Here is a 12,881-nt window from a genome sequence, read left to right on the forward strand (position 1 = left end):
TATGGTAATTCTACTTTTAATGACTGGGTACGTTTATTCACCATGTGTAGACCTGTATATAAAGTATGGTGTGAAGAATTGTTGTGTAGTATAGAATTAAATGATCGGGTAGCTAGTTTAACCGATCGATCTTTTATTAGATTTTTGTTAGGAGGTTCGATGCGCCACATGTCTTTACTAGACATGGCTCAGGCTTTACGTATATATACGCCTGAGGAGTTAGCATCTGCCGATTGTAGAGGGTTGATACTAAATGGTAGAAAGATAGATGAAAATTTTGATACACATGGTGTATGGAGTCAAATGACAAGCCATCACCGATTCAAAGGGGAAAATTACTCTTATTTGGATATAGATAGAGCTGAATTAAGAGTGATTCATAGGTTTTGAGCTAATTCGATTACACAAAGAGGTAAGAACAAGGAAAAGGTAAATGAACAGGATTTGTTTTACCATATGTGTATTCGAGACCCACAAAGCGCTGTAAGTATACCTTATTGTGTGGTTTATTATTTATCAGCTATGGTTAGGGGGATGAGACCGAATAGCATAATAGGAGGTGGTATTTTTATTACTTTGATTGCTGAATATCTCGGTGTGGATATAAGTCGGGGGGGATTATTAGTGGAAGAACCAGAACCCCGCGATACTATAGGTTTAAATGTATACCATGGTGCGAAAGTTTTGAAGAGGCGAAATAACGCCGCAGTACAATACCATGGTAGACATCCACAGGTTGAGAGAAACCAACAGCAAGGTAATGTAGGAGGGGGGAAATGAAATGCAAGAAATGCAAAGGTTTATAGCTTCACAGGAGTACGAAAATGCTAGACAGAGAGCATTTGAAGATTGGCAAGTTCATCAAAACTAAATCATAGCTCATTGCCAACATATAGTTAGAAACTATATTCCTACACCAAAACCCATATTCCCTCCGTGGTCTATAGAGATGCAGCCACCGTATCCTACGTATAACCCTGCCGAAGCATTCTTTAGCACCTATGGTTATGCTTGGAACCCCTATTGGTATCAATATCATCCCTAGTCTAATTAGTTTTATTTATTTTGTAATTTGTAATGTTAACACGTTTAATACTTATGTTAATATTGTAATAGTTTTTATAATTTTATAATTTTTATTCTTAGATTTTAATAATTTTTGAATGTGGGGTAATATACCAAACTTCAAAAATATGTATATATGTTTGCAGTTTATCTTATGTACACAACAGGGTAAAACAACGCATTTTCAAAGACTGGCATTAAGTTCAGCAAAAGCAACTAATTTTGACGACAAGATGCAAAATATATGTGAAATAACAACAAGACGGAATGAACAAATGATGTGCACCATTTATCATTCAGCAAACAAACGCCAATATATTTGGAAACTTTGGTAAAAATTTAATCATTTTCACACAAATCACCCTCAATAATTTAAATTGTTATTGATTTCTTGCAAATGAGGGCATTGCAAGATCTTAAGTGTGGGAAGAGGTTAAATTCTTTCGGATTTTAAAAAAATTTTATCTTAAACACTGGGTTACCATTAAAAATACTAGTAAAGCAGTAGTTGTATTAGAATCTAGTGCTCTCTGATAATAAAGAACAGCCCTAGTCTTATATACTGACTACCCAACTCTAGTAAAAATTTTCAAAATTTTCAATTAAATGAACTCAAATTCATGTTTATACATATTTATGAACGATAAAACTAGGTTTTAACACCGAAATTATTGTTACCTCAGAAAGGACATAAATTGAGAAACAAACCAAAATGTTAAAATTCATTTAAAATGGAATAGAGGACGATAAAAAGGAAAATAAAAGCCAAGTGTGGGAAAATTCTCCAAGTTATTCAAAACATATGTCACATATTTTTGTACAAATAAACTGAAAATACTTTTGCTTTGGACTAAACTAAACTGTTTTACCTGATTTACTGTAAGAAAGATGGATCTACACGATGAATCAATTCCATCATTAAAAGGAAGTAAAGTCTTCCGAAAAAGACACGCGCCTCTTGATTTAGGTCATGAAGTTGTCGTCCAGACCAGCTGTAGGTTGACGAAAAATCTAGAAAAGTCATCACTAAAATCAGCAGGAAATCCACGGACCTCAGCATTAAACAGGGTCGCCAAGTGGTCAGATTTATCCTAACCATGAGAAGTATTTATCTCGTAAAATGGGGGGCACCATGCAAATTAGCTGGATAAGACTAATGAATCAGATCCCTAGAAAGGATAATCTCCTTAAAGATTAAAAATCAGCTTTTAAGACTGATATTACTCAATCCTAGAGATTGACCTTAAAGATTGAGAATTCAAACTCATGGAATTCAATGATATCTAAACTCGAGCTTGAACGAGAAAATATTTTGATCAAAATTACAAACCGATTTGTTTTTCGAAAACCCTATTTTCAATGCGTTCATTACCATTGAACGTAAAATCCTAGGAATTCACCTGGAATTCATTTGGTCACCTGAACCAAATCGGGTGTCAACCGTAAGAACGGTGGTTGCATAGCATGGTCAAAGACAGGACCTTGTGCCAGACCGAAAAATTATAAGGGTGAGCTTTACTATTGCTCCTACCAAAGATAGTAATTGCGTCCGACACGTTATAGACCATAATTAAAAGCATGTCAGGGGACATTGCCTTAACAGTTGCTTGTTCAACGCTTTCCTTTACAACCGGACAGTAGTTTACCAAAAGGTAATATACGGGACAAGTAAACTGGACGTGTTGCTTTCCAAATACAAGGTTAGCAAGTGGGTGACACAAAACCATAAGTTTTGAGCTAAAATTTTCAAATCTGAAACCCACCAAACCCACAAAAATATTTTGCAAACACCGGTAAAAGGTTATTCCGGAAAACTTATCTAGGGTAAAAACTAGATTTAATTTTCAAAAGATCAAATGTTTTCATAAAGATCCAATTTCCTTAATGGATCTAAATTTTTATAGTCATGTGGGACTGTAAACCATATCGTTACTACCATTGTTTATACCGCCGTATAGAAATCACTGATGTACAAAGTGTGAAGAATAAAGAAGTGATTCTAGTATTTCAAGACGATATTGCTTGAGGACAAGCAACGCTCAAGTGTGGGAATATTTGATAATGCTAAAAACGAACATATATTTCATAGCATTATTCCTCAAGAAAGACAAGCTTTTAGTTGCAATTGTTCTATTTACAAGTGATATTCGTTTAAATAATAAAAGGTGAAGACAAAAGACAGATTCGACGAATTGAAGACGCAAACGACCAAAAAGCTCAAAAGTACAAAATACAATCAAAGAGGTTCCAATTATTGATAAGAAACGTCTCGAAATTACAAGAGTACAAGATTCAAAACGCAAAGTACAAGATATTAAATTGTACGCAAGGACGTTTGAAAATCCGGAACCGGGACCAGAGTCAACTCTCAACCCTCGACGCAACGGACTAAAAATTACAAGTCAACTACGTATATAAATATAATATAATATATAATTAATTATATTAATTATATATATATTATATTTATAAATAAATCGTCGGCAAGAAAGACTCCAAAGGGAGTGAGCTGTAATTTCAATCTCCGCGACTCGCGGAGTTTGAAGGCAAAAAATGCCGCGAGTCGCGGAGGCCCAATTTCTGAAACTCCCTATAAAAGCAATCGAATTCTGATCGCAAAAACCATCCTTTTTCTTCTTCTCTCATAATACGTATATATTTATATTTATATTTTAATTTTAATTTTAATTTTAATTTTAATTTTAATCCTAATAATAAGGGTATGTTAGCGAATGTTGTAAGGGTGTAAGTCGAAATTCTGTCCGTGTAACGCTACGCTATTTTTAATCATTGTAAGTTATGTTCAACCTTTTTATATTAATGTCTCGTAGCTAAGTTATTATTATGCTTATTTAATCCGAAGTAATCATGATGTTGGGCTAATTACTAAAATTGGGTAATTGGGCTTTGTACCATAATTGGGGTTTGGACAAAAGAACGACACTTGTGGAAATTAGACTATGGGCTATTAATGGGTTTTATATTAACTAAACAATACCTTGTTAATTTAATATACAAACTTATAATTCGACGTATTTATATATAACCACATACGCTTGACTGGGTACGGTGGGCGAGATATCTATAAATACCAATAATTATTCATTTTACCGGACACGGAACTGGATTAATAGTTAATAGACTTGTTGAAACAGGGGTGAATTACATTCAAGGTTAATTGGTGTAATTGTTAACAAAGTAGTAAAACCTTGGTTTACACGAAGTCGATAACCTGGTGTATTCATTAAACAAAGTATTAAAACCTTGTTACAATTCGAATCCCCAATTAGTTGGAATATTTGACTTCGGGAATAAGAATAATTTGACGAAGGCTTTCGCTCTTTATATTTATGACTGATGGACTATTATGGATAAATCCGTATGGACATATTAAATAATCCAGGACAAAGAACAATTAACCCATGGGCATAAAACTAAAATGAACACGTCCAACATCATGATTACGGAAGTTTAAATAAGCATAATTCTTTTATTTCATATTTTATTTCCTTTATTTTATATTTAATTGCACTTCTAATTATCGCATTTTTTATTGTTATTTTATTTAATTGCACTTTTAATTATCGTACTTTTTAATTATCGCAAGTTTATTTTATCGCACTTTTATTATTCGCAATTTCATTATCGTTATTTACTTTACGCTTTAATTTAAGTCTTGTATTTATTTTTAATATTTTACATTTGGTTTTAACTGCGACTAAAGTTTTAAAATCGACAAACAGGTCATTAAACGGTAAAAACCGCCCTTTATAATAATAATATTACTTATATATATATATATATATATTTGTATTTTTATAAAAGTAAACTTATATAGCATTAAGCTTTGTTTAAAAAGATTCCCTGTGGAACGAACCAGACTTACTAAAAACTACACTACTGTACGATTAGGTACACTGCCTATGAGTGTTGTAGCAAGGTTTAAGTATATCCATTCTCTAAATAAATAAATATGTTGTGTAAAATTGTATCGTATTTAAAAGTATTTTTTTGTAAAAATATAAGCTATTTTATATACTACTCTGCTAAAACATCAAGTATTAAAATGAACAAAACTGTTATGGGTTATAAAAAAATGATTCAAAGTTATTCTAGATTGGGTTATATCCGCTGCAATCTAATTATTTTTGTAAATATCCAAACCCCAAAACTGTAAATAAATATCTGATTCTGCCAAATCAAGTAATTAGCCACAAACCAAAACTGTTAGACCAATAAAAACGCATAAGTGTGGGGAAGATGAAGAAACACTTAATGATGATCCAATCACAAAGAATGCCGTTGATGATACGAAATTAGATGAACCCATTTTTAACAGTTCAATGAAGAAACTTTATAAACAGATTCACGATGCTAAGATTAAAGGAAACTTTAAGTTATATAATGGATTAATATCCAATTTATCGTCAAAAGAAAAGGCAATGTTAGTTGAATTTGTGAAAGTTACGGAGGAAATCAACAAATGGATTGAAGTAAAAGTCAAAGATATACAAGTTGTTGATGATTCAATTGAAAATAATGTTAATCACAATTTCGATACCACAGCTGACTAAGTGTGGGGAGAATCAAGGGGGTTTATGTATTTCTGTTAGAGTTAGATTGTCTGTTTTCATGTAGTTCTCGAAAATGGAACCCGAATGGTCTTTCCCTAGCAGACCCTAAAGAACTAGTCTTCTCCCCCCATTCTGAATTTTTATTTTTTTAGGTTTTTACAAAATGAAGACTGCCTGTGAACTAAACCATGGTCTAATGCTACACGCTTTGATCACTAAACGTAATAATGACACACTTCCGAGTGAAATAGTATCAGTAATCAGAGAAAGAATGGACGGAGTTGAAAAAGAATCCAGATGCGAAGATAATAAGTTACAATTTGGTAAAGAAAAATCAAAATCCGCAGCGAAAAGAAGAGCACGACACCTAGAAAGATGTCACAAATGCGGAAAATGGTCACATGGAGGTAAATGTTCAAATAATCAAACCTATTCAAACACCGAATTTGTTACTTTATGCAGAGACGGACCGTTCATATGTTTAGAAGAAAAGACACTAAATGCTCGAGGTTACGCCTATGTAGCTATGGAAAACCAATTAAACCGACTATCTTATGAATGGGATAGATCATATAACTAAGAAATCTATTTCACAGGTATGTCTGTACAGTTTTTATTTTATTTTTTTTTATTTTTAACCTTTTGATAATAAACGCTAATTTGTTCGCTATAAAGTATTAAATTGGTATTGAATAAAATTAGGTTTGGCGACCGAAATTATTGATATCATTCAAAAAATTTATTACATCACTGCGAAATTTAACGTTTATTCTTAAGGTATAATTATCTTTAATCAATCAACCCAAAATATTTCAAAAATTCGTCATGAGTTAAATTAGGTCTTGGAACCGAAATTACTTTACCGAAAAGAGGGGCGCATATTTTTGATAATATTTGATTGATTAAAGTGGGATAAAAAGCCAAAAAGATTTTTAATTTTATTTTTACCATGTTTTTAAAATTAATATATAAATCTTAAATTAATATTGTAAACTTTGTAAAATCAATATATTTAAAATTGTAAATATTTGAAAAATTAATATAAGTTTGGTGTGAATTTATAATATGAATTTTTAAATTAAGTTTGGTGTGAATCTTTAATTTTTAAAAAATATGAATTTTTAATTTTATGCATTTCAAATTTTAAAGTTTGGTGTGAATTTTTAATATTAATTTTGAATTTTATATTTAAATTGTGTGAATTTAAAAACAAAAATTTACTTTATCTCATTAAGTTAAAAATATGATTTTTAAAATTCGTCGTAAGTTGAAGACTAGGTCGTTGAACCGAAATTGCTTTACCCAAGGGAGGGACGAGAACTTTTATTATCATTATTTTTAATCTTATTGAATTAAAGTATGCCAAAAATATTAAAAAACCCAAAAATCTTAGCTTTTAAACAATCGCTAAAAAAGACATATTTTAAAATTTTGTCGAAGGACGGACTAGGACATCGATCCGAAACGACCTCGTCCTAAATAACAAGGGAAACAAAATTTTAAAATTAATTACTTAATTGTTTTAATTAATATAAGATGTTAAAAAAAAAAAAAGCAAACTCCGCGACTCGCGGAGTTTGAAGTTTCAAACACCGCGACTCGCGGAAGGATCGGATTATAGAAAAAAAATAAAAGGAGCTGGAACAGCTCAGTTGCACACCACAAACTCAAACAAACTGCGAAAAATACTGCACGAAAAGACCGTAAAAACACCCCTAAAATCACAATTTTTAACCATTAATCATCAAATCTTTTACTAAAATCATGTTGAGAAGGATGCTATCAAGGAATTACTCAAGAAAAACGGTAAATTTCTACACCTAAACACCATTTAATCCGAAATTAGTGTTCTTGAGCAATTTTTCCCCAATTTGATTTTGATGCTTTTTAGTGTAATTATGCTTAAATTGTTTATGTATTATGCTTGTATAACCTAGATTGATGCTATTTAACATGATTAGAAGCCTTAAACTTCAAATTTTGAGTAATCTAGAGTTTGTGTTCTTGAGCAAATTTGGGGCTTTTTGATATAAACAGGTTATGGCCGATTTTTGTCATGAATTGTTGCTAAATTAAGTAGTGTAACATGTTTAAGTAGTTAAATGATCCAAACCTTGAGCCTAAACATGATTTTGAGAATTAAAGTGGACTTTTTCAAGTATAAAATTCATGAACTTGATTTTTGAGAGATAATGCCATTTGAAACTTGTTTAATTGTTAGTAATGATTATTTTGACATGTTATTTGAGTTGAATGCTTATGAACTTGGCGAACATTTTCGTATATACTTATTTAAAAAAGTGTAGATTTGATAAAAATGTGAAAATGAGCTTAAGTTTGATATAAATTGATCATGTCATTGTAATTATTTTGATTGATGATTTTGCTGACACTAATGCATATTTGGATGCACAAAAATTGTGTTTGATTTTTTTTGCAGACTGAAAGGGGTGAATCTTCATCCCAAGCTCGCAATGCTCCTGCTGAGAATGCGGAACAACAGGAGGTGGATAACTACTACAAGCAAGATATACCTCATCCAGTCATGACCTTTTCTGATATGCACTTGGAAGATTTGCACCCGAACCTGAGATTTGACAGACTTTGGATAGATTATCCAAAGTATCAAAGGGGGTTGCATACTCTTCATTCTAAACTTGTTGAGGTACCTAGGGTCATAGAATGGGGACCATTAGAAGCTGTAGAATTGGCCGGGCCAATTAGGGATTTACTTGCACAGAGGTATGGTAATTCTATTTTTAATGACTGGGTACGTTTATTCACCATGCGTAGACCTGTATATAAAGTATGGTGTGAAGAATTGTTATGTAGTATAGAATTAAATGATCGGGTAGCTAGTTTAACCTATCGATCTTTTACTAGATTTTTGTTAGGAGGTTCGATGCGCCACATGTCTTTACTAGACATGGCTCAGGCTTTACGTATATATACGCCTGAGGAGTTAGCATCTTCCGATTGTAGAGGGTTGATACTAAATGGTAGAAAGATAGATGAAAATTTTGATACACACAGTGTATGGAGTCGAATGACAAGCCATCACCGATTCAAAGGGGGAAATTACTCTTATTTGGATATAGATAGAGCTGAATTAAGAGTGATTCATAGGTTTTTAGCTAATTCGATTACACAAAGAGGTAAGAACAAGGAAAAGGTAAATGAACAGGATTTGTTTTACCATATGTGTATTCGAGACCCACAAAGCGCTGTAAGTATACCGCATTGTGTGGGTTATTATTTATCAGCTATGGTTAGGGGATGAGACCGCATAGCATAATAGGAGGTGGTATTTTTATTACTTTGATTGCTGAATATCTCGGTGCGGATATAAGTCGGGGGGATTATTAGTCGAAGAACCAGAACCCCGCGATACTATAGGTTTGAATGTATACCATGGTGCGAAAGTTTTGAAGAGGCGAAATAACGCCGCAGTACAATACCATGGTAGACATCCACAGGTTGAGAGAAACCAACAGCAAGGTAATGTAGGAGGGGGAAATGAAATACAAGAAATGCAAAGGTTTATAGCTTCACAGGAGTGCGAAAATGCTAGACAGAGAGCATTTGAAGATTGGCAAGTTCATCAAAACCAAATCATAGCTCATTGCCAACATATAGGTAGAAACTATATTCCTACACCAAAACCCATCTTCCCTCCCTGGTCTATAGAGATGCAACCACCGTATCCTACGTATAACCCTGCCGAAGCATTCTATAGCACCTATGGTTATGCTTGGAACCCCTATTGGTACCAGTATCATCCTTAGTCTACTTAGTTTTATTTATTTTGTAATTTGTAATGTTGATACTTTTAATACTTATGTTAATATTGTAATAGTTTTTATAATTTTCTAACTTTTATTCTTAGATTTTAATAATTTTTGAATGTGGGGTAATATACCAAACTTCAAAAATATGTATATATGTTTGCAGTTTATCTTATGTACACAACAGGGTAAAACAACGCATTTTTAAAGACTGGCATTAAGTTCAGCAAAAGCAACTAATTTTGACGACAAGATGCAAAATATATGTGAAATAACAACAAGACGGAATGAACAAATGATGTGCACCATTTATCATTCAGCAAACAAACGCCAATATATTTGGAAACTTTGGTAAAATTTAATCAATTTCACACAAATCACCCTCAATAATTTAAATTGTTACTGATTTCTTGCAAATGAGGGCATTGCAAGATCTTAAGTGTGGGAAGGGGTTAAATTCTTTCGGATTTTAAAATTTTTACTTTATACACTTGGTTACCATTAAAAATACTAGTAAAGCCGTAGTTGTATTAGAATCTAGTGCTCTCTGATAATAAAGAACAGCCCTAGTCTTATATACTGACTACCCAATTCTAGTAAAATTTTTCAAAATTTTCAATTAAATGAACTCAAAATCATGTTTATACATATTTATGAACGATAAAACTAGGTTTTAACAACGAAATTATTGTAACCTCGGAAAGGACATAAATTGAGAAACAAACCAAAATGTTAAAATTCATTTAAAATGGAATAGAGGACGATAAAAAGGAAAATAAAAGCCAAGTGTGGGAAAATTTACCAAGTTATCTTAAACATATGTCACATATTTTTGTACAAATAACTGAAAATACTTTTGCTTTGGACTAAACTAAACTGTTTTACCCGATGAAAGAAAAGAAGAGATGGATCTACACGATGAATCAATTCCATCATTAAAAGGAAGTAAAGTCTTCTGAAAAAGAAACGCGCTTCTTGATTTAGGTCATGAAGTTGTCGTCCAGACCAGCTGTAGGTTAACGAAAAATCTAGAAAAGTCATCACTAAAATCAGCAGGAAATCCACGGACCTCAGCATTAAACAGGGTCGCCAAGTGGTCAGATTTATCCTAACCATGAGAAGGATTTATCTCGTAAAATGGGGGGGCACCATGCAAATTAGCTGGATAAGACTAATGAATCAGATCCCCAGAAAGGATAATCTCCTTAAAGATTAAAAATCAGCTTTTAAGCCTATGAGTGTTGTAGCAAGGTTTAAGTATATCCATTCTCTAAATAAATAAATATGTTGTGTAAAATTGTATCGTATTTAAAAGTATTTTTTTGTAAAAATATAAGCTATTTTGTAACATCCCAAATATTTAAGGTATTATTTTATGTAAATTATTATTGCTAAGAAATTAAATGTAAGGGTTATTTTATGTTAAATGGACAAAAGTTAAGTTTACTGGTTAAGTTAAGAAGGACTAATGGTGCAAGGTTAGAATTAAGGACTTCCCTAACTATAGATGTGATGGGGAGGGTAGAAATTGCAAATAGGCCAAAGTTATTTCAAAAAAAAGCTGGAAATTAGACTATGAGTGCAAAAATACAGAGAATCCTCCTGCTACTGTGTGTGTGTGTCGACTTGGGTAGAGGAGAAGGAGAGATTCACCATTTTGTGAAATTAAGAGCATGCAATTGAAGATTTGTGAAATCTAACACACCTTAATCACTCTAGCAAGCTTTAATCTTCCAATTTCACTCTCTTGGTGCACAATTAGGGTTCTTAAACTCTAAAAGACAAGGTATGGATTTTGTGTCTAGGTATTGCCTGTATTGTGTGTTAATGATGAGATTATGCTTAAGAAAGTTGCTATTTGTTAAATTGTGCACATTTGAATAAATTAGAATGGAATTGTTGATGATTTTGGAAGTAATTACATGTATGAACTTGCATTATAGAATTATGGCATGATTATGGTGAGATTGATGATGTTCTAGTTAGATTTCTAGTCATGCACACCAAGTGTTTGTTAAAATGTCTCAATGAGAAGTTTATGTGTTCTAGCTAGAAATTGTGATGAAGGATGTTCATGTATGAACTATGGTTATTGTTGAAGGTTATAGAAATTGATTATTTGATAATTTAAGGGTGTTAGTAATGAAATTGGATTGTATGCACATTTCTTAAATAATGAAAGGATTAAAGGAAAAGTTGCATGTATTGCTAAGAAATGAACTAGTAAATGTACTTGATTAAAGTTATGAAGTTTAATTGGTAATATTCTTGTTTTAGAAAAGATGAGATCAAGGCTAGAATGTATGTATGTTGTGATTAGGGGGTTAAATGTGTGTGCAAGTATGAAAAGATGTAATGATTCAAGAAAGTTGTGTTTTTGATTGAGTTATGTGATTAATGGGATTAGCTCATGTATAGGTGCTAATCAAGGAAAAGAGATTTCAAGTGATCAAGGAAATTCAATTAAGCAAGGTGAGTTCATAGGGGGTAATATGGGCGGGTCAAGAGTGGCTTAGTGTTCTCGGATTGCATCCGTGCAAGAGAGAAACGACTAAGTGCACTAGTTATGTAGCTTAGATAGAACTATTGGGTTAGCCTAATAGTTGTATCTATGGTTGATGTTTAGCTTAGGCAAGGTTATTACATTGCTAGTAATCTTGCCTATGGTTTGTGTTAGCTTAGACACATTAAGTGTCTATGTATGAGATGATGATAGCTTAGGCATATTTAGTATGTCTATGGTTAGCTTAGGCATGATTACTAGGTTCGGCCTAGTAAGTCATGTCTATGGTATGAATGAATTGGATCCGAATGTATGCAAGCAACCAATGGGTTGAAGGATAAGTGTTATGATTTGTGCCGAAATGTTTTGTGTTTTATTACTTTCCTATAACTCACTAAGTGTAAAAAACTTACCCCCATGATGTTTTATGTTTTAGGTACTAAAGTCCATCGTGAAGGTAAGGAACCCGTGTGAAGCACTCGAGGAGCATTGGCATTAGAGTAAGTGGTATTGCAAGTCCCTTTTTGTAATCACGCTCTACGATTACCGCTTATCAAACGCCAAGTACTTTAAATGTGTCATGTTTGCTATTGTTGAATTTGGGACCAAATGATGGTTTTGATTTATGAAAATATGTTTTGATGTCTAAATGTTGTTTGTGGATGGATAATGATGTTAGAAACTGGTTTCTATTGTTTGTGTATGATTTATGCAGTTTAGGTTGTCCTTAAGAATAATGAAATGTACAAAATTTGGGTTAAGTAAAATGTTGCAGGTCTGGTCCTGCACCCGAGTTATGTCGCGCCGCGGCCAAGGGCTCCGCGCCGCGGCAATGAACTAAGGATGAAAACAGAAACAAAGCTAAGAAGTATAATGTTTCCTGCGTTATGTCGCGCCGCGACAAGGCAAGCCGCGCCGCGGCATATGCCTTGTCCGGGCAGAGACTTTGATTTT

Source organism: Rutidosis leptorrhynchoides, chromosome 11 (assembly GCF_046630445.1).
Source record: "Rutidosis leptorrhynchoides isolate AG116_Rl617_1_P2 chromosome 11, CSIRO_AGI_Rlap_v1, whole genome shotgun sequence".
NCBI classification, from domain to species: Eukaryota; Viridiplantae; Streptophyta; class Magnoliopsida; order Asterales; family Asteraceae; genus Rutidosis; species Rutidosis leptorrhynchoides.